Source organism: Syngnathus scovelli, chromosome 1 (genome assembly GCF_024217435.2).
Source record: "Syngnathus scovelli strain Florida chromosome 1, RoL_Ssco_1.2, whole genome shotgun sequence".
In the NCBI taxonomy this organism is placed as follows: domain Eukaryota; kingdom Metazoa; phylum Chordata; class Actinopteri; order Syngnathiformes; family Syngnathidae; genus Syngnathus; species Syngnathus scovelli.
In genome coordinates, this window is record NC_090847.1 from 7,573,780 (window position 1) to 7,595,821 (window position 22,042).

General features: G+C 40.9%; 1 protein-coding gene across 7 annotated transcripts in view; it reads left to right on the forward strand.

Moving 5' to 3' along the window:
- Positions 1–22,042, forward strand: part of unc5a (unc-5 netrin receptor A) — a 178,360-nt gene that overhangs the window by 48,339 nt on the left and 107,979 nt on the right. For 2 of the 7 annotated variants that reach the window (XM_068648741.1, XM_068648758.1), the window contains one exon: positions 1–22,042. This exon is cut by the window's right edge and continues 15,227 nt beyond it. The exons of 4 other annotated variants lie outside the window; for them this stretch is intronic. The gene's annotated coding sequence lies outside the window, so the exon portion shown is untranslated. One more of the 7 variants, XM_049733064.2, reaches the window with a different exon arrangement.

Sequence of the window (22,042 nt, forward strand, 5' to 3'; positions counted from 1 at the left end):
GTGCTGTATTTGTCGCACAGAGCACCCAAGGTGGAATTCAAGGAGGGCCAAGCCACAGAGCTAAGTACACACATTATCAGCCTATGAGAATGCTGAGCCAGCACGACATTTACAAAATAGATATTACTTGCTGGGAAAAAAAAAAATGCATTCCTCAGACATTTGTCACACCAAATGTTTTTGTAGTGACATTTATGTCAAAAGATCGTTCTGCATCAACATGCTGACACGTCTTGTCCTTTTTCTGGAATAGCATACTAATCAATGCCAAAGTGAGTACCGTATTTGCCGGTGTATTGGTCGACCTTTTTCGATCCAAAATCGACCGAAAAAAATCGACCTCGACTTATACACCGAGTCATAAAATTTAACTTCGTATTCATCGCTTCAAATGTGATGGTAACCAAGGCCGTTTCTCATGCATCTCATTGTGCGTTGCACTTAGAAAATTTGAACCGGGCGGCGTGCGCGAGTGCGCGGCCCGCTGGAAGTCGAATGAGGCGCCGCGACCACCTCCGCGGTGCTTATAAACAGCCGATCCGCTCGGCGGGGGCTATTTTCGGCCACTTGGCTCGTGCACACGGCCTCCCGGATGTGCCGGGCGGGTGCGCGAGCTCGCCGGCCGCTGGAAGTCGAATGAGGCGCCGCGACCACCTCCGCGGTGCTTATAAACAGCCGATCCGCTCAGCGGGGGCTATTTTCGGCCACTTGGCTCGTGCGCACGGCCTCCCGGATGTGCCGGGCGGGTGCGCGAGCTCGCCGGCCGCTGGAAGTCGAATGAGGCGCCGCGACCACCTCCGCGGTGCTTATAAACAGCCGATCCGCTCGGCGGGGGCTATTTTCGGCCACTTGGCTCGTGCGCACGGCCTCCCGGATGTGCCGGGCGGGTGCGCGAGCTCGCCGGCCGCTGGAAGTCGAATGAGGCGCCGCGACCACCTCCGCGGTGCTTATAAACAGCCGATCCGCTCGGCGGGGGCTATTTTCGGCCACTTGGCGCGTGCGCACGGCCTCCCGGATGTGCCGGGCGGGTGCGTGAGCTCGCCGGCCGCTGGAAGTCCAATGAGGCGCCGCGATCTCCTCCGCGGTGCTTATAAAGTGCCGATCCGCTCGGCTTGGAGCTATTTCCGGCCTCCCGTTCGTGCCGGGCGGCGTGCGCGAGCTCGCCGGCCGCGATCTCCTCCGCGGTGCTTATAAACAGCCGCATGCGCACGGCCTCCCGGAATTTGAACACATTTCGTCAATAAATTTCGCATATTGAATTTTGAAGTTTAATATAATGCAACAATTGAGCTCGACTTATACAAAGGATATATCATAAAATCGTAAATTTCCGTCAAATTTTAGGGGGTCGACTTATACACCGAGTCGACCTCTACACCGGCAAATACGGTACTTTTGTCAGTTATACTCTGCTCTGATATTTGCACACTTTGTGCATTTTGGAAGCCGTCATCCTGTATTTCGTAGATTCACTTCCCGTTGGTGTCCAGAGGATCTATTTACTCAACTGCAGAAGGGTCAGACATTTATATGCATGTGTTGTGATGTTCTGTGTCATAAAGAAAATGACAAGTACTGCCTAAGTAATCATTTGAAGTGAGGCACTCAATTTTTGCCAGTTAGCAGTATTAAAGTAAAGGCACGATTTCAAAATATGAGCTACTATTTGACTGATTTCTTTTTTTTTTGGGGGGGGGGGGGATAGCTAGACAGGAGCACCTACGGTAGAAATTTTAGGTGTAACAACATTTGGATACAGACAAAATAAATACAGGTGTACTTTCATGTGATTAACTGATCGGCCCTCCTTGTTTCAAACTTAGAAGAATCTTGAACATTCGTTTGGACTTGACAGTGACCAATTTTCCATAATGATGTGAGAATAGAATAAAGGAAATAGAAGAACATTTATTAAAGCCACACTGTAAAGATGAAACACATGTCTGATTTTGGTGAAACAAACGATGCCTTTTATACTACTGCACCGCTTTTGTTGTCGGGAGACAGGTGCTTGTCGTTCCTCTTGGATGTGCATAGCCAAAGTGGAAGCCAGCTGATGGCTTCCATCAAATATCAAGCTCCTCTGGTGTTAAGTGTGCTCATCAGCTATCGCCAACTGTGTGTGTTAGCTGGGGGCTGAGCAGGTGGCTTACTGAGGATCTCTTTTCATTTTTTCCCAGAAAACAGCTGCCTACTGCGGCTAGAAACAATGCTGTGAGAGAGGTGAAAGTCAATCAAACCAGTGAAGTCTGAGGACCTAGAAGCTAATTGCTGCTGTTTAAGTGCACTAAACATTAGGACTTTGTATAGACTCTTTGTAGGTTTATCACAAAGAGCAAAGTGTCTGACACTGCACATTAGCTTCTAATACATTATAATACAAACAGTGGCTTGAACATTTGAACTATTTTAATGAGGAGAAAAAGCTATTTAGTAGTTTAAAAAAAGGTAAAAGTTCTCACTTGCATTTAAGTGTGCCATTACCTACTGTGTGTCATTAAGTGGACTGTCAACAAGTGACCTCGGCCACCATCCAGCTACTCAGCGGTCCAATCTGAATTGGAAGCATGCCAGCCTATTTTGCTCCCTGTTCAATCGCAACCAAGCACAGTAATGTGGGCCGATCCCAATGCAAGGTTTTGCTGCTGACAGGTTATGCTAATGTCCATCTGGTCACGGATTGCTTCAGATGTGTCTTTCAGCAGCAGTCAGAATATATCAGAGCCCTTCGGGACTTGGGTAAAAGCCTGCTCACCTTGCCAATTTAGACGTGAAACTCGAAAGTAATTTAAAGCTAATGCTTAAATGATGTAACATTTGTTCTTAAGCTGATTTAGCAGTCGTATCTCGGAACTACTGTATGATTTAAGAGCATTCATTACAGCAGTGTCTTGAACAAAAATGTGGAGTAGAACCTTAAGAGTTGAACTAAGTGCATTCGAGGACCCTGATATGATCGGATTTATTTTTTGGGGGGACAAAATTTACAAAAGCATTTTCCCCCACAGGAAATAACAGAGATTAAATTAATCTCAGACAAGTTCATAAAGTTTCAAAAAAATAAAATTGTGGCCAGCCTTGAAACAGTCCTTCCAGTAAATCTTGTCACTCGAGGTCACCAAAAGTGGATTTTATGCTTTGAAGGCTTAACAGAGCTCTCTTGAGGTACATTCTAATAGCCAAAGTCTCCGACAATATGTCTGATGTCTCACATTGCAGCCTGATTACAGTTGGACACATTTTTTGTGATTGTGAAGTTGAAAATGTGTGTATCAAATGAAAAGAGGATTGAAATTTTGTTCGGGCAAGTGTCTCCTCTAAACCAATTTGGTAACATTGAATACAAATACTCTTCACTCATACAAAGAAAGCAAAATAAAGCAGGAACACCAGTTTTTGTGTGATTTGTTTTTTGGAAAACATGTAAGATCTCTAGGGGCTTGATTTCTGTTTATTCTCCCAAGGATGAGAAGGAAAGCAGAGCATCTGTGTAAACAAACCTCCTCAATTAAACAACGTTAGCTGTAAATTCAAGGTAGCAGCAGCAACAACAAACAACACACCCACTTCAACATGCGAGCTTCAGTATACTGTAGTGTTTAGAAGAAATCAAGGACCTGCAAAACTTGAAAACGTATAGAAACAACAAAAAAAGATTTCATTTATGGCTGAGCTATGCTCAATGATGATGATGAAAACAGACATTTGCTTTGTTAGACTGGGTCTCTTTCCATTTGTATGCTGCTGTTGTCCATGAGGGCGACCATAAAGCTTACAGCCACCCACCCACCTTGCCCATGCTATAGCTTTAAAAGCTCTAGCATTGATCTGTCGCAACGCATGATCAAGATGATTCCTCAATCGTTTTTTCTTGCTACAGCAGCCGTATGCTTGGTGCTGCTTGGTACCAGATGTCATGGTGCTAACCAGGTAGGGTCGAGGGGAGACTGGCAGCAATAAATATCTCTGCTTCCTTCCATGATTCATTGCAACCAAATTCTTATCCCTCTCCAAACCGTTGCATCCTGCAATGCGAGCTAAATCAATAGCGCAGGCAAGTTGACTGTCACTCAAAGGACAATATCATTTTCATTACATTAGTGCGTGTCAACTCCTTGGTGGGTTATCAGTATTATATTGACAAATCTTATCTGAAACAACATTACTAAATGTCAAATCATGGAGGCTTTCTGTTCGCAAACAGTTTCCTGTTGTCAACGTGGTGAGCTCCCTCATCAACTCGTGTGCCATTTGAGCCACACAATCTCATTTTGTTAATGTTCGATGACATGGGCCAGCATCTGGAATCTTATTGTCGCAGATGTGTATTTCACAGGACAATGTGTGGTACTCAGCGGCAGAAATTAACAGGAGATTTCTGGCCTGCTAATTGTGCGCATGGCTCGTCGGCTAGAGGTTTAATTGAGCATCGCCATTAAGACAAGCGTGAGGCTGTAGTTAGTTCTTTTTGCTTAAATTCTGCTCTATCGTTAGCAGTCCTGACCCTTTTGTTGGTGCCACAAATGACCATGTATTCAGGTCACTGTTAGTTATGCTGTTATTTCCCTTCAGTGTTATGCATTACTGGGACAAAATACTGGTCTGGGGGTCTCCTCTGCAAAGCAAGCTCGTCGTTGAGTAAGTGCCTTCAGATGCTGCTAATCAAGTTGTTTTCCCTCCCTTGTTGAATGTGTTATGAGTGATGCAGAAATTATAGATGGAGGGGTTGAAAGTGCTGTCCTATGCACATCATGTTCTCACTGAGAAATGATCCTCTCAGTTGCAACCACACAACTGTTCATGGACCATTACACCATCCTGGAAATCACAATAACACATGAACGCGGGGGGGATGTTAGGAACTCAGTTAATGTGCAACCAAAACAAAGAAATGCTATAGTGTTTTTTCTCTTGGTCGCACTTGAGCAAACACGCAATACGCCATACTGCCGTGTGTCTGTCGTCCCATCCAGACACATTTTGTGTCCTTGGAAGAAATTGCGCTTGCACCACACATACAGTAATGGTGTATTGATTGGTGCTTAAATTGGTTTGATAACAGCTTTGTCAAATCAGCTCTTTTAACAATCAGATTAGAGCTTTTAGAAGAATCGATTCTAGAGCGGGTGGCTTCAAATCTACCAGATGATCTTAAAGAGAGGGGCACAACGCTGACGGAGACTAGCGTTATATATACATAAATAAAGCATCTAAGGCAGATTTGACTGTTAGCAATTCCGGCTCTAAAATTGTCTAAATTCATAGCTTGCTGCAATGTCTTTGAGACATGGTGGATTAGCGTGGGTTGCCAGTGCCAGTAGTGAGTCAAGTATTTCATCCTCCTAAAACCTGGATCCAACATGCATGTTTCTTTCATCATTCTAGTACTGAGCCTTTTGCCAAGGAATGGCCATGCTAATCGATTCTTTAACAGTAAAAAAAAAAAAAGGTTGCCGTTTATGTGGAATCAATTGATTAATTGTATCTTGAAGCAGTTGAAGCAAAATGAAATGCACTACTTGGCCCCAAGTAGCAGAAACACTGTTGATTTAGTATACCGCCAGCATGATGACATCACCATACCGAAACTCTTGATACTGTATACAAAGGGAGCAACGCAGCCAAAAGAAACACAACACATTGTGGAAAAAATGATTTTAGAAATGCTTTAGAGGACCTTAATCGTAGGTATAGTGAATAAAGACATAGTTTCTAAATCTAGATTTAAAAGCTTTTAGATTTGGCCTGACTTGACATCACTTGGTGCAAATTGAAATTGAAGAAAGGCACTGTTGACCGAATAATATTGTTCTGAACTGACTTATTTGCAAGAGTCTCCAAAGCCGGCATCTGTAACGTCTCTCTTGTGGGGGCATACCGATTCAAACATGTCAGGTTGGCCATCTTTTTAGCCATAATATAATTTCCTAATTATTATAATTATCTTCATTTGCATTCCCATTGCTTGCCTGCCAATATTATGCCTTATGTTTGTCATTAGCATTGTTGAATTGGCTAATATCAGACTCTACTAAAAGTGCGTAACTCAAAAATTCTAACTTACTATAGTTTAAACTAAGACAGTATATTTCATTTGTCCATTTGTTATGATAGCATCTGTGCATTCAGTGTATATACAGTATTTTTTATCCCACCTCTCCAACCACGCCTGCCCCACTACTACTCCACCACTCCACGTGATAGTGCTTCTCATAGCTGAATTAGAATGAACTTCATCCATTTTCAAAGGCGCACGGATCAACAATTGACAGATTATTACAGTTAAGTACATTCTGCTCAGATTACTGCCATTTATTCTTAAAATGTGAGGTAGGTAATATTCTGTTATGCATCCATTACGTCCATGCGCCACAGTCGTGTGCATCTAAGATAAATTGGAGTTTGCCTTGGTGAGTCACCAGATCAGTTAGAGAAATGGAGCCACAGATTGGAGGTGTTCACTGATAATTGCTTGAATTCTCCCAATGTTGAACAGTGTGCTCTCTAGAGCACTGTCTGGCTGCCAAGTCAGCGAGAGGCGACGATGAGACAGTGCTTGCGTCTCTCCTGGGCTTCTTAATTGGCTTTGTTATTGCCTACGAGCGCAGGGCGAAGGCAGCGAGCAAGAATCTCGGCTTTTGTATAGAACATACACGGCTTTCCACTCTGACCCGACATCTCCCAGGGGCAGAGCACAGCTGCTCTCTCTAACAAAGGTGACCTGAGTTTGAATCCCATCTTTGTGCCGCTCTCAGTGGATCTCACCCCCACCCCGAGCAGAGAAACCCACCGCCCATCATTTCACCTGCTTGTCGTCCACTTCCCCTCCCCTCTGACATAATTTTCGACACAATCATAGAGTTGTCTCCTCCGTTGCCATTTTTCTGCACCCATTCGTTTAGCTCCACAGGAATGTACTGATTCTTTACAATCTGCAGGTTTTCGACATTTCCACGCAGTGTCACTTTAGTGTGTCAGCCTGCCGTTACAGTTCTTGCTTACGTCCCACACTTACACGGCGCAATTCTCAAAAATGTCTTGTGTAAAGACAGGGGGGGTACACAATTGACACCCCACAAAATTGCCTTTTATTTTGGGTCCCACGTCGGAAGCGTTCAGTGTGTTTGATGTGACCACACAGAACACACACAAACACACAGAAAAGCTTTCAGTAAGTGTGTGAGCTGTTAGCATTCTGTTTATGAAAACATTCAAAGCCACATCTTAGGTTTAATTGTTTGATTGCTTTGTTTTTGACCAAACACAATATTATTAAAGAAAGCAGCAATAAATGTCATTATTCAGCATAGTTAGTTAGTGTGTGTGTGTTCTTTTTCTCTTTTTCTCTGTTTATTATCTTTTATTTCTTTTCTGACACACCTTGTACATGTGCTTCTGGAAATCTTCCTTAAAGACAATATCGTGCATACTACTTGACTATGCAGCACGAGTGTATTCATAACCAGAAAACTGTTTTTGAGCTGTCACATCAAAGGCTGTTTTAGCGATCTGCTTTGAAATTAACGCTACAAATTAATGTTCTAAGAACAGAGAGGATGTCGCAAACAACAATTTGTATTCATGTACTTCTTGTTTCTGAAAGTATGTTTTAGTGATGTAGATTATTTATTCCTTTTCTACTCTCTTGAATAATAATCTAATACAATTCTGCACAATTAGACTCTGACAATCGTACACATTCGCAACAAAAACATTTCAACATATTTGTATAAGATCCATTGTTATAATTATAGTTTGGCCTTTGCATGATAACGAGATCAATCAGTGTTTGACACACGTCATTTTGGACCCCATTTCTGCTCAATTGTAGGCCAGGGCCGACAGAAGTGATTCAGACTATATTGACTTAAAGGCTTGCTATTTGACCTTTTTTTGTCCATCCATTTTGTTGAAATTTTAAACATTTTAGAAGTTTTTAAGTTTGTTTTTATGCTTTTAAATGTGTTTAATGCATGTGGAAGGTACGATCTAAGGGCCACTGAAGTAATATGTACTATGAACTTCCCCAAATGACCATTGCACTACCAAACCTCCCATTTGCAAATTGTTAGTCATTCATTCATTCATTCATTCATTCATTCATTCATTCATTCATTCATTCATTCATTCATTGTGTGAGCTGTAGTCATGTTGAATGAATAAATGTTGTGGAATAGCTTTGCAGCTGCTGTTTAGGTCCCTTGTTGAATCAAAGAAAGTTTCAGGATCCACAGTCCCTTTTTAGTACACCTCTCAACAATCCTCTCCTCCATCCACTGATCAAACCAGCCACAGAGGTGAAAGCAGCAGTCAAGCTGGAAATGTTGTCACATTTCCAACTGGAGTCATTCATTACAGATGCAGCCTAAATCTTCATTAATGAGCTATAAAATGACAAGTGATCAAATATCTGCAACCTAAGGAGGGATGAGCCAAGGTAGGCTGGATCAGCATGGAGTTTAGGACACTGGGGGTGGTGGAGCGCGACCGTCCTGGACGAAAAGATGACTAAGCCTTCTATTTTGTGTTAATCGTGGTCCACACATTAGCACGTCCTTGTTCACTAGAAGCTGCTCCATTAGATGTTCTAGCCACATCAGGAACAATGGGTCTTGGCTGCCACAGAAAGCCTTTTAATTTCTGCATTATTGACCTAAGGGCTGATTGAATGCAGTTCTCCTGTCCTTAGAAAAGCCTTTGTGCCTTGTCTTGTATGATTGCAGCCGACATTTAGTCAGACAGACGAAAAATCAATACTCACGTCGCCAAAAAACCAAAGTGCTTTATTTGCAGCTTGAAGAAACCGCTTGATTCTGTTTTTGTAAATGCCCATTGAACGGCATATTACAATCTAATGTGTTGTTAACTGTACAAGCTTTCCACATGATTACAATCAAATCAAGGCTTAGCCGAGCTTTAATCTAACCACATTTTCTTGATCCCATAGATACAGCTGCAGTCCGTGAAATATCATTTGAACTTATTTAGATGTAAATCAATGACATTGGCTTCCTTCCAGATCAAGCAATCACATCAAAATGAAATTAATTTTAAGTTTTAGGCAAAAACACTACAGGCATAAATCAATAAAAGTTGCTCTGCAGATGGTCTACTCGAGCAGCGCTACCGTCAATATGAGTAATTGCGTCCCTTTTAAAACAATTTGTGCTCGGCCGATGGGCATTGCAGTCATCCTCAGGATCTCTTGCACATATTCATGCACAAAGTAAGGGAGTTAACCCCCAGCTGTGTTCTTTGTGTTTGTTCAGAGATACCCAAGCAGGAGTCCACACCATCTAAGTAATTTTACCGATGCTGGTTGTTTGCATGTATTGAACTAACACAAGCCACATTTTAATTTGGCCAACATCTTACTCTGTTATTACAGATTGGGGGATATCAATATGTAAATATGTCACACAGCTTGTAAACGTATTAGCTGACGGCAGGTACGAGTGCTCTAGCCTGCACTAATAATGTCTTTAGGGGAGCTTAGTATGCAGACTGATTGCATTCTCTTGCAGTGAAGGACATGAGCCAACCTTTGCCTTCCCCCCCGAAACCACTTTTCATCATTAAAATTGTCGGGCTTTTGTTTTTCCACTTAGATGGGGTCGTTTTCTTTCAATGATATTCAATATTTCGTCCCACTCAAGGCACAAAGCCACAAATCCTCAAGGCACCGCCGTAACCCCCTTTAATCTTTTGTGGGTGTATCCAGTTTTTTGCCACCCTGTATCTTACTCTCTGTCTCTGCCTGTCAGTGATCTGCATATTTTTGCAGTAATTTGTCTTCTGGAATGGGACTTCAGAAGCTGTGCTTGAAAAGTAAAATAATAATGTGACATCCATTTTGTGGTTCAATACTTTTGTACTTCAATGAAAGTCTAGATAAAAATAAAGATCAAAGTTGTTTTTTTAATGATGCGTGGTAGTGTTGTGTAGTCAAAGAGGAGCAGAAGATCTCATCTTGTGAACTCTTAAACAACTTGACACTACACGGTCATTGTTCTTAATAAGCTACAGTGTGCACTGTGCAGGAAGGTCGTTTGCCCAAACTTTGTTGCAAAAACAAACAAAAAACAATTGGTTGTGGCTCACTGGGAGTGTAAATTGTTTTATGATGTAAATTAGATGCTAATGAATCAGTACTCATTTACTCACATAGTTACAGTATTTAAATAAGTAAAAATTGTATTTTTCCTCACTTTGAGTGTGAGTTTCTGGCATCTATTTTTTTTTAAACCTTGAATAACATGCATATCATGTCTTTAATATTTGGTGCAGAGACACTTTTGTAAAAATAAAAAACTCAAAATACAATTCATAATTTGACTTGTGTGTTTCGGTATAGATTTGAAAAGTTGTGATTTGCAAACAATCAGGTGCACTGGAAATGCATCACATTCATCAAAACAGTTAAAAAAAAATATACATTTTGCTCTCTTTTTTTTGTACAAACTGAACAATTATGTGTCATTCAGTTGTATGACTGCTAATTCTGAAAACTGCTTTACGCCTCTGCTCCATAGGTTCTAGCACCTGTGAAATGCTTTTCTATCACCTGCTAAAAAATATTAACAGTATTAATGCTCTAATCTTTTTGCAATCGCGGTATTAATGAGGCTAAATAGGGATTTAACCAAAAATGATTTTGAATTGGAAAATCCGTTTTTATTTAAAAGATGTGTGCGCATCATTTGAACTCAATAGTATCGTTTTACTTCAAAATTCATCGATATACGTATGTATTGAATCGTTTTATTGGAGAGATATAGCTTTGAAGGAAACTAAGCAAGTTGACAAGTTCATTCACATGTAAGTAAAAGGACAATAACCATCTCAATGCATCAGACCCGTTTGAACACTGCCATACCGAATCAAATTTTAATCCCATTGAATCGAACCAAATCCAACCATTACACTTGAAAACAACCACCCTTGCATTGTGATGCACCACCTGGATTGAGATTGTATGGAATCATCTTTTATTGAAGACATAAACAGCCTTATTATTAAACATACTATATCTATATATCTCTATAGCTCTCTCTCTCTCTCTCTCTCTCTCTATATATATATATATATATATATATATATATATATATATATGATACAATTGTAATATATTAAAACTTTGTACAGTTAATGCTTGATGATTGATATCGAAAGTCACCTTTTATGTTTTCATCTGGAAATAGGTTCTTAAATAATTTTAATGAGCTGGAGCTGAACCGTTGTCCTGGATGAAAATTATTTTTCCTAATAAGGTCTAACCGTAGTTGTATAAAAACTGGTGACAGATATTTTTAACAGTTCACGCTGACACTTGCAGAAGTGGAAATGTCAAGTGCTTATTGAGTCAATTAAACATCTCATCCGGAGCCTTATAATAGGACTGCGGCTGCTCACCTCTGATTCATTGAATGTTCTCAGTCATGTTCCATTCATCAAAGTCGTGACGCATCTACTTCAGCAGAAGTCAGCGCTATACGTTCCATGACAAGGGCGAGAGAAGTGCAACCGAGCATGTCGAGGGCCAGTTGCCGATTTTGTTTAGTGCATTTAGTGCACACGTTGAGATTGTAGCGGAAATTCCACCTGGCCAGCTCTGAGTGATAACTTTCAGTTGGAGCTGTACACTGATGGCTTGGTAGAGCTGTTGCCGAGCAGCGTGGGTGACTAATACACCATGCTTGTTCTCATTGCAGGCGATTGCTTATCTATTGATCGGAGCCTGCGTTGTTCAGATGGATGCATTTGGAGTGTGACAAGTGCTTTAACAACCCTTGAACTTAATGATCCTTAACATTCGAGGTCCATGTTAAATAATGTCCCATCTCTCAGGCAGCGGGATTCCCCTTACTGTCGACCCTAGCAATGGAAGAGGGGTCCAACTTGATTGGTTGTCTCCACAGCAGAAGACCTATGGCCACAATTATATGTAACTACTTCTGACTGCTGCAGGTGACATGTTATAAATACTATTAAGGACTGCCGAGATCCTTTGAATACATCCTGGCCCTTCTCTTCCTGCTTGACAGTGAAAGAGCAATGAATTCCCAGAGATAGCAGCACACTGCTCCTACTGCTTTTTTACTTAAGCTGCTCAGGGGATTCACTTGCACACTCTGTGTACACACACCCACACATCACACCCCGTAACAAAGTGCCAGCCTTTTTATTGTTCATGCCAGGCAGGGGATAAACCACAGCCGAATGTTGCAGCCGGCTCCTCCATGAGAAAATCCGGCATACCTCGAGACGACGGTTTGCGCCTCTCTCTCTCTCTCTCTCTCTCTCTCTCTCTCTCTCTCTCTCTCTCTCTCTCTCTCTCTCTCTCTCTCTCTCTCTCGCTCTCTCTCTCTCTTTCTCTCTCTCTCTTTCTCTCTCTCTCTCTCTCGCTCTCGCTCTCTCGCTCTCGCTCTCTCTCTCTCTCTCTCTCTCTCTCTCTCTCTCTCTCTCTCTCTCTCTCTCTCGCTCTCTCTCTCTCTCTCAGTAAGCCTTTGAACAGTCCAACCACATACTCCTCTGACTTGTTTTTTTTTTTTGGGTGTAACTAACAACAGATGCTTCTCTTCACTTGTAGCCTCTGGCCAGCTAAATCAGTCAATTTCCATATGTCACTAGCGGAAGAAGCACGAAGCCTGATATCTTTTTTTTACTTCAATCTGTAAACCAGCTTGAGATGTCGCGACTATTGTAGAGATCTTCTTGCTGATGATTTGCACTCATCAATCATACATTGAACACAGATTTTCCGCTGTTCATATTTAAACCTTGAAAATGTAATCATGCTAATTGCTGTGCCTGAGTTCAATGTCCTGAGAATAATTTGCTATTAGAACGTGGAAATTAGATTTATGCGTACATAAAGTATACAAACGTTCCATGTATAAAAAGCAGTCTATATAAACATTATATAAAAATACATTTGATTTAAAAATGTGACAAAATGCATATATGACATTGTTTAAAGAAATTCGTTATTTTTGAGTCACAACTTCAAATAGTTCCAAGGTTTTCTAATAACATCAGTAAAACGTGGCCAAATAAATAGCCCAGAGACCAAGAATAATGGCACACCTTTCACCCTTATTAGTCCCGCAGACTCTACCTTTTCAGCTGGCCTGTCCCATGCACATGACCTACCACTTACCACATCCTCCTCTAATGCAGAACTATACTAGTCATCAATAGAGTCCATCCACAGAGAGCAGTATTCTCTGAATTAGCCCAAATATTTTTTCTATCACGATTCATCAAAATTCAGAAGAGCTTGCTCAGTGACACATTTTTAGAAATAGGCAGTAATTTGTCACTTGGGTCAGTAGCGCTTCCTTCAAACCCAAGTGTTTGTATACAAGCAATTAAAAACACAATGTCCCATAATTTCTTCCTCTCAAAGGGAACAAGCTATTTTCAATTCTGAGAAACACACCAGCTTGCTTGGAATTTTCCAAACATTTTGTTTTCAGCCTTGGACAACACTGTTCTTGAAGTAGTACACCCCATTTTTCTTAATTGCATCATGATTGGCAATCCATTCCACTCAGTTGTCATAATTCTTGATGATTAACTAATCAATTGTCATGTCTATCTCTCATTCTCATGTCATTTTCCCTTCTTCCCTTCATTTTGATGTAAGTACGCCCTGAAAATATTCATTCATCAAGATTTTCATATGCGGAGCAAAGACACTTTGAATAAAAACATTTGTCATTATTTCACCTTCACATCCACATGGTATAATTACAAGATCCCACCACTTATTTATAAACTGATAGTTGTCAGAAATGTTTGGCAAATGCCCCCCTACCCCCCCCCCCCCACACACACACACACACACACACACACGCACACACACTTCGACAGCCCATTTAGACTTGGACTAATACTGCTGTGATATCAAATTGCATTGCATGCACTGTTATTATAGGACTAATGTTGGTTTACTGAGAGTAGTTTTTCTTTAAATTTGTGAAAAGCTATTTCTGCCACTTTGAAGAGGGTTAACACAATGCTGTGAACTGAGTTTATCCTAGCTTTCATTTCGGGCCACTAACACCAGACTTATTAATTTGTGTCGCGTTCTTAGAAGAGATGCAAAGAGAATATTTTTTAATCAAACATCAAAGAGGCTCATTTCCACAGTGCAACATGTTGAATCCACAGCAGGATTTCTGTGTTGCTTCTGTTACATCGTTCTTGTCTAATTTTTTTATTTTTGGAAAGCTTCTTTCAAATGCTACGCCATGCAATTTGGTTCACTCGAGGGTGCTTTCCATTTGCACTTTACAATAGCGCAAGAGCAAACTCCCTCTGCGAGTGACTAGTCCCCTAATAAGCTAAAGCTTGGAGGTATATGGACACTGTGCCATGTCTATGAAAGAATACAGTGATAACTGAATCTCCTGCTGAACAAGTCCATTTGCCTTCCGCGCTCTCATTTGCCGTGATGATTTCCTGCTGAAAATCAATGATTCTCTCACTTTCTCAAAAGCACCTCCTTGGAGTGGGTTCTATTGGTTCTGCCTCTGGCAATGATTTCAATCAAGAGGTGTTTTAAGGCTGTTTTTTTTTCCCAATTGGGGGGTACATGAGATTAAATGGGGAGGGGGGGGGGGGGCGGCTGCATTTTTCATCAGGTAGTGAAATGGATAAAAATGGACTCATGTTGGGAAGTACCCACTCAGGTGCATTCTTGCCACCATTGGTTGATCAGATGCAATTACGGGCAGCGTTTGGCCTTTACTTTAACATGGGTTCAAATTACTGCAGTGTTGAGAACCCAAGTAGTGTAATACTGAGCTGATCCGTGCATATACAGCCAGCAACTCTTGTTGACCTTCACCAAATGCAGCCATGCATTTGCAGTGCTTGCACATTCTAGTGTTGGGAGATGAATGAGGGCTGGGAGGAGAAACAACAACTTTCAGGCAACACTGCAGCAAAAAGCTGATTTAGAACTGCTTACTAGCACATTGATCTCCAAGTCCCAAACCAAAAAGTACTTTAAATTGGAATTAACCACTACGCCATCAGTAACTTAAATTGAATTTGAAAAAAAGACCATCATGGGGATGATCAAAGGATGAAGAACAGCTGGTTGGGTAGCGGATTCACTGAGTGGCTCCTTGAATAATTAAACACACATACACCCACACACAAGAAAAATAAGTACATGAAAAAATCATATGGAAAAAAATATATATAAAATATCCCTACCCCCTCCTCCCCCAAAAAATGCTGAAATAAAATCTGCCAATATGCAAATACACAGGTGCTGAATGCAGGGGTCAACTGTAGTTTTATGTTGTAATATCACAGTTCACCATTAGATGGCAGACATGACTAGACCTAATGATTTTTTTTTGTGGATTTAGAATGTTATATGGCAGGGATTGTCAACCGGTGGTCCGCAGCCCTCTAGTGATCCGTAGCAGTATTGCAAGTGGTCTGCAAAATTGAAAATGAAAAAAAACAATTTTTTAAATAAAATGTATTTATTATTTAGAATTTATTTATTTTCCAGCTAATTTTGTGAATCATTTACCCATCCAAATTATGTCAAATGTAGCCGAGATTCCCAAAATAGACATACAGATAATGCAAATAAATAGCCTTTATAGGTTTGTCCTTTGGTGCAAACTAAAATAACATTCCGCCAAAGCAGTGGTCCCAGAGTTGCTTCTTCATTGCAATGGCATTTACATTACCCAGCCCTGGGCAAGAGGTGTATGTTCCACAGGAAAAAAAAAAGGGAATTGCTACATTTTTGCAAATGGTGAACCATAAATGAATATTATTTGGCCCATGTGCCACCCCTTTATGTTTTAGTAATGAGGATTTGTATGGGTCCTAATATTTACTGTTCTGTGTCAAAATGGTTTCTGTGGAAAAAAGGTCATTAAAACAACAAAGCGATGCTTTTGCATAGCTCTGCAAGGGCAGTATGTAAAGTACCCCGCCGTACTGAATCAAGCTGTTCAGTGTTATCGGCTATGCCCATATTTATTCAAATATGAGTCCCTCAGGAGTCAGGACTAATCTTTAGCATATTCTGTATGTGTATGCTGGTGAAAGTTTGATGTGTCTTTATAGTTTGTTACATTGCCTCTTCGCTGAGTTGACAGCAGCCATGAAATACAGCTTGCAAGGATGCATTTGGATAAGGATTAGCAACTGTTGAACTTGCTAAGAGCCAGACTTGGTTTTGATGATAAATGGGGTGCATTTATATGGTGACTTGCTGTTATGTTCTCTAAGGCTGGATTTGGTCAATTTTGATGTATTTCCAAGTGACTCATCTGTTTACATTTATAGAACAAAGCAAAATCTGAGTTAAGCCATGTCGTGTAAATCCAGACTGTGTGGTTTAACATTACTGACTTATTCATACGCCGTTCGACACAATTTTGATTATGAGCATGACAATAGAATAATTCATTTCTAGACTGCTGTAAATTCTGATTGTGGAAACTTTACTGATTAATGGTGTTTTGAGGCAAGTAGGGTGAGAGACAGAGCTTTACTTGGCTGACTTTGGCTTTGAAACAGGAATTCATAACAAGGTCAAATGACCATCGCTTATATTTTTAAGAAGATTCATGCTGACAACCGGCATACTATGTAGTATTATGGTTGAGTCGCTTTCTTTTTCTGCAGGTCTAAGGGATGAAGCAAACAAAATTCCAATTGCTCGATGTCCTCTACCACCTGATCCAGGCTGACCCTCTATTGGCAAATTTGAGCTGCCCATGACTCCACTTTTAGCAATTAGGCCATTCTGTCTTTTACAGAAGATCTAATCACGTAGTCTTTGGCTGTCCTGTTGCAGCCCTTTCTTTATTAATGGACGGCTTGCTGCTCCCAGCCAGGTGGAAGTGGAGCAGTAATAAATGTGGTTCAATATATCATCCAAAGCACATTACAGGAAAGCTAGGGGTGATTATTCATGCCAGCAGGGGCAGGAACAGACCTTTGTGGGGTTCATGGGCTCAAACTTTGAAGAGGGCGTCTCCCTCGTCTTTCTCAACAGAATGAGAAAAATCTCTGCGTCCCTGATGCTGCTGCTCCCATTTACATAAGAAATCATGCTAATAAGCCCCAGTACTATGACAAATGTTTTTTTAATACAAATGTGGGTAATTTTGCCAATGAATTTTATAAGCGTTTTCAACTGCCCCACTCATCCATCGCCACTAATCATTGGTGAACATGAAATTAACAGAGTTTATGCCACATTAAGCTCCTCTGCTTCAGCCTCTCTGAAAACTTGAATCCAAGTATCTGCATCTCCAACAGTTGTATTCAATGCATCATTCTTTCATTTTCCCCATCATAATCCGCATTCTTCCGTTGGCACTGGGGCAGGAAGTTGATCATTTTCCCAAAAATGATGGGCTTGTGTGCAGCAGGAATGAACGTTAGGTTTACGGCAATCAGAGCGCATGCCCGTGCGACAGATGAGTCGCAACAGCTGGCCCTTGTGCTTGTTGGGGAGGCTCAGCCCGGCACAGTCGCGGCGAATCAGCAGATCCATACGTTAGCTGACTGGCAGAGAATTTAAATGTGATCTCTGAGCAGGCGTCACATAGCACAGGTGATGAAAATGTTTACCCTGCTATTGAATCTTGCATGAAGGGGCAGCAAACGGGCGTTTGACTGACAACTACCCAACCAGGGACAAGTTGTCATGACTAGTTGGGCATAATAACCAATTAGTTGATGGTTCATTGCGAATTTTGACTCTTGAAACAATGCAGACAAAAGTGAGTGCCCTATTCAGCTGCAATCGATGGAGACACTGTTTATTGAATCCCAACTAGTTTGTAGCATGCCAGAAGAGAAATTACACACCATCTTTTAAAGCCAAACAGAAATCTTCTCTGGCAAACTGCTTTAGGCAGCAAATGCTCAGGATGACATTGAATTGCTTCATGAGTTCAATAGATTCCGAGAGTCCTGTTCTGTCGTCCTTCAATTGTAAATTGGATAAAATGGGTTTAGCCGGGTTTGCATATATAAAGTGTGTCAGAAGATTTCAGGAATGATGTCAGAAAAGATAGATTTCATACCCATACTGCAACTTTTGGGCCCTCAGTCTATCGGGTCCCATTTTAACATGTGTACTAGTAATATAATGCAGGTCCTTGAACAATTAATTACATAGAACTATTAAGGATCCATTAATTAGGTGGTTTTTTTAATCCCCTAGTAGAACAGCCTAGGTTGAGTGTGCTTTAAAAACCAGGTTGTGGTTTTAGTGCATCTGCATATAGCAGGGGTCACCAACCTGGTTCCCACCAGGTATCCCATAAGGACCACATGAGTACGGTAGCCCGTGGGCCTGTTCTATAAATATCTAACCGGTGTTTGAACATTGTGATTTCCCAGGATTGTTGTTCAAGTGACCATTTGAAAAGAGAATTTATAATTGTCTTCATATAAATGTATATTCTTGATTATACTTAACATTCAATAATATTATGAAAGATAATTAGAGGAAATGTGATATGATATTTCAGAATTGTGAAGCTGTGAGTCTGTCGCAGTATGGGAAGAGGAGCTCTCAGCTTCAGAAAGGTGACCGCTGAAGTACAATTTACAATACAATTTGTTTCTCAGATTTGACCTTGTATGCTATGTGCAAAAGACTGTTCTTATTTGATTTAATGGAAATTTAAACATTTTGGTTCTGAACAAGGTTTGAATAGGGTATACTGTATGTTAACTACAATATGTTAGTCTCCTTGTCTTGTCCTGGAACGACCAACTTCTCTTTGGTTTCTGACTTTTCTTTTTCATAACAACTAATATCCTATTATATGTTTCTTTTCTGCTAATGGTTATGAACTCTTCACAGTGAATCTTTCGGTTTGACTGTTTGATTACGATCCTTGCTAATAACCTAATAACAGTCTCCACTTGCACTGCTTTTTGTGCTGCACGTCGTGCCACTTAGCTTCGGAATCGGATTGTGTGTTAGACAGGATCAGAGTGTGGATTGTAAAAATGTGGATTCATTATAGAACTAAGACAGCGACACATTAAATAGTTCAAAGTGTACATTTTAAACAGATCTTAGTCAATCTTCACAATCTCAAGGGCAATAAAGATATCATAATACCAATGTGCACAACAGAGGCTTTTTGTCACTAAGGGTTTTGTTAAAATGGAAAATGAAAACTGTCCTTGAGCCACCTCCATTCATATCTTAGATAGGAATATTGATTAATCATGTCTCGAAGCGACAGTAAAAACAGAGTGCATTACTTGGCTCCAAACCACAGTCTAAGTGCGATGTCCCCCAGATTATGATCTAACAGTGAAGCAAATTTACATTATACTGCCCTCACACAGTTTCTTTACCTCTCCATCATTGTTTTAAAAAAAAAAAAAAAAAAAAAGACAGTACAAGGGCGGAGAGAGCAGTGGTCCATTTGCATGACAGACTGTGAGATGCCTGGAAATTGTTTTCAATTGTAGGGAAAGAAACACATCCTTTATCTTTCCATACTGTAGCTTTATAGATTTACTACGTTATTTTCTACACCTGATGACAATTATCACAAATGGGAATACCTCACCAAAGTTCACATTTCAGCAATCTGTACACAAGCAATCTGAAAACTCAAGTATTCATTCAATTGCTTTCAAAGGAAACATTTTGCCTGGTAGTTTTACGTTCCAAAAAGCCCAACTTGACGTTTGTAGCCATCCCTTTCTTTACCGCACAACGGAATTGCTTTTATGCACTTGAGACGGCAAGTGACTGCCATTCCCTTTTTTCTAACTACAGGTTTGACAGCCCTCATGCAGTCTCTCCATTGGACTCAGAGCTAGCCTCTATTGCCGGTCTCAAGTTATTTATTTCTTGTCACCTAATGCTTTGTGGTTATTCAAGCGGGTGGGTATGCTGCGGAAGCCATTTCTACTCGAGTAATGTGGACCGTGGCCATCACAGCTCTAAATGGTTTGGAAAGGCAGCAAAGGAAAAGGAACCCCATACTAACTATTGTTGCTTTTCTTTGTGGAGAATTCAAGAGGGAAGAGTCTAGCAAGCTCATGTATACTACAGTAACAAAACAATCATGCTGACTTTCTTGTTTGTCTTTTATAGTTGCAATTGGCGTGGTGACATATTGAATGGGCCGAGTCACAAAGAGAGGATTTCAAGGACAACTTGAGGAGTTTGTGTATTGTGAAAAAGGCCATAACCCTTTTGCTAAAGTGAGAGAAAAGCTATACAAGCTTACCATTGTGCTGCTAAATTCAATTTCTCTCAGCATCAGTTCAGGACACTCCAGCTTGGTCTTTTGTGTCAACTCAATGTGAGATGGTGAGAAGACGGCAGATGAAATAAATGCACAATGCCTTTTGAGGATGTTGAGAAATCAGTATTTATTGGTTGTGTTGGCAGTCACAACTCAGTTCAATTGTTTTTGTAAGTTCACTTATGGGAATGCACACACGCTAAACAAACACTACCATCAATTCAAAATGATGTCCCTATCAGGTTATTTATCTCAAACTCTCAAAGAGTTGTTCCAACTTTTAACATGTTTTGGGCCTCCACAAGCCCTATAGGGTGGTGACTGGTAAAAGCTATGTCCTATACATCACCACTCCTAATGCATTGTAATAGCACCGACGAGCCATTTCTCCATTGTCTTCAAGTACTGCAGGTGTAAAGCGTCCAGGAGCAGGCTAGTGTGTTAGATTCAATATCATTTTCTAGAGGAAGACTACTTGATTGAATCCATAATCTTTCACAGTGATTTGTAGAAATATATAAGGACCATCAAGGGTGCTTCAAACAATATTGTATCAATATTGAATACAATGTAGTACCATTTATTAGGACGATTACGATATCTGGTAGCATAGTATCATATACATGCGTGTGTGTGTGCGTGTGTGTGTGAGTGTGTGTGTGTGTGTGTGTGTTTCCCATGTAAAAGTATTTGGTAAGTATTTTTAGTATTTTTCAAAGTAAGTAATGCTTTTTGGGTCCCTTAAACCAGGGATGTCAAACATACGGCCCGCGGGCCGGATCCGGCCCGTTGGATCATTTAATCCGGCCCGGCATAAATTTCTGAGTATGTCAAAAAAAGAAGCGAGTCTCTAGCTCATTTCTATCAAAAGTTATGATCTTTTAAAACAAATACAAACCAAGTGCTCCCTCCGGCCACGGGAGGGCAGTAAATGTGTAAAAGAGCTCACGTCCAGCGGCATTGACACGAGTTAGTACTAAAACTAAACCGTAAATCTTGCTTCACAATTCACCACAAGTTATCAGTCAACACACCCTTCCCAAAATGGCACTGTCAAAAAGAAGAAAAGTGGACACGGAGTGCAGAGTTTTCAAGGAAAAATGGACTGAGCATTATTTATTCACAGAAGTGAATGCAAAACCAGTGTGCTTGGTATGTAATCAGCAAGTTGCAGTGTTCAAAGAGTTTAATATTCGGCGCCACTATGAGACTCATCATATAGACAAGTATGACCACTTGAAAGGACAAATAAGGAAAGACGAGATAAACAAATTTGTGGCTGGTCTGAAGAAACAGCAGTCTACTTTTACGCGCAGCCGCAATATCGCTGATGGGGCTGTAAGAGCCAGCTACATTATTGCTAACGAGCTGGTGCAGGCATCCAAGCCATTTTCTGATGGGGAGTTTGTGAAAACATGCATGTTGAAGGCTGCGGAAGTCGTGTGCCCTGAAAAGCGACCTGCCTTTGCCAATATTAGTCTGACGAGGAACACTGTCGCAGATCGGGTGACAGAACTCTCAAGTGACTTGACGCGCCAAATGAAAGAGAAAATCAAGTCATTTATCGCATTTTCAATTGCAATTGATGAGAGTACCGATGTCACAGATATTGCTCAACTGGCCATATTTATTAGAGGTGTTGATGAAACTTTGACCATCACCGAGGAGCTGCTTGAATTGGTACCCATGAATGACACCACAACAGCAGACGACATTTTCAGCGCTCTCGTTGGAGCGCTGGACAGGGCGGGAGCGGACTGGTC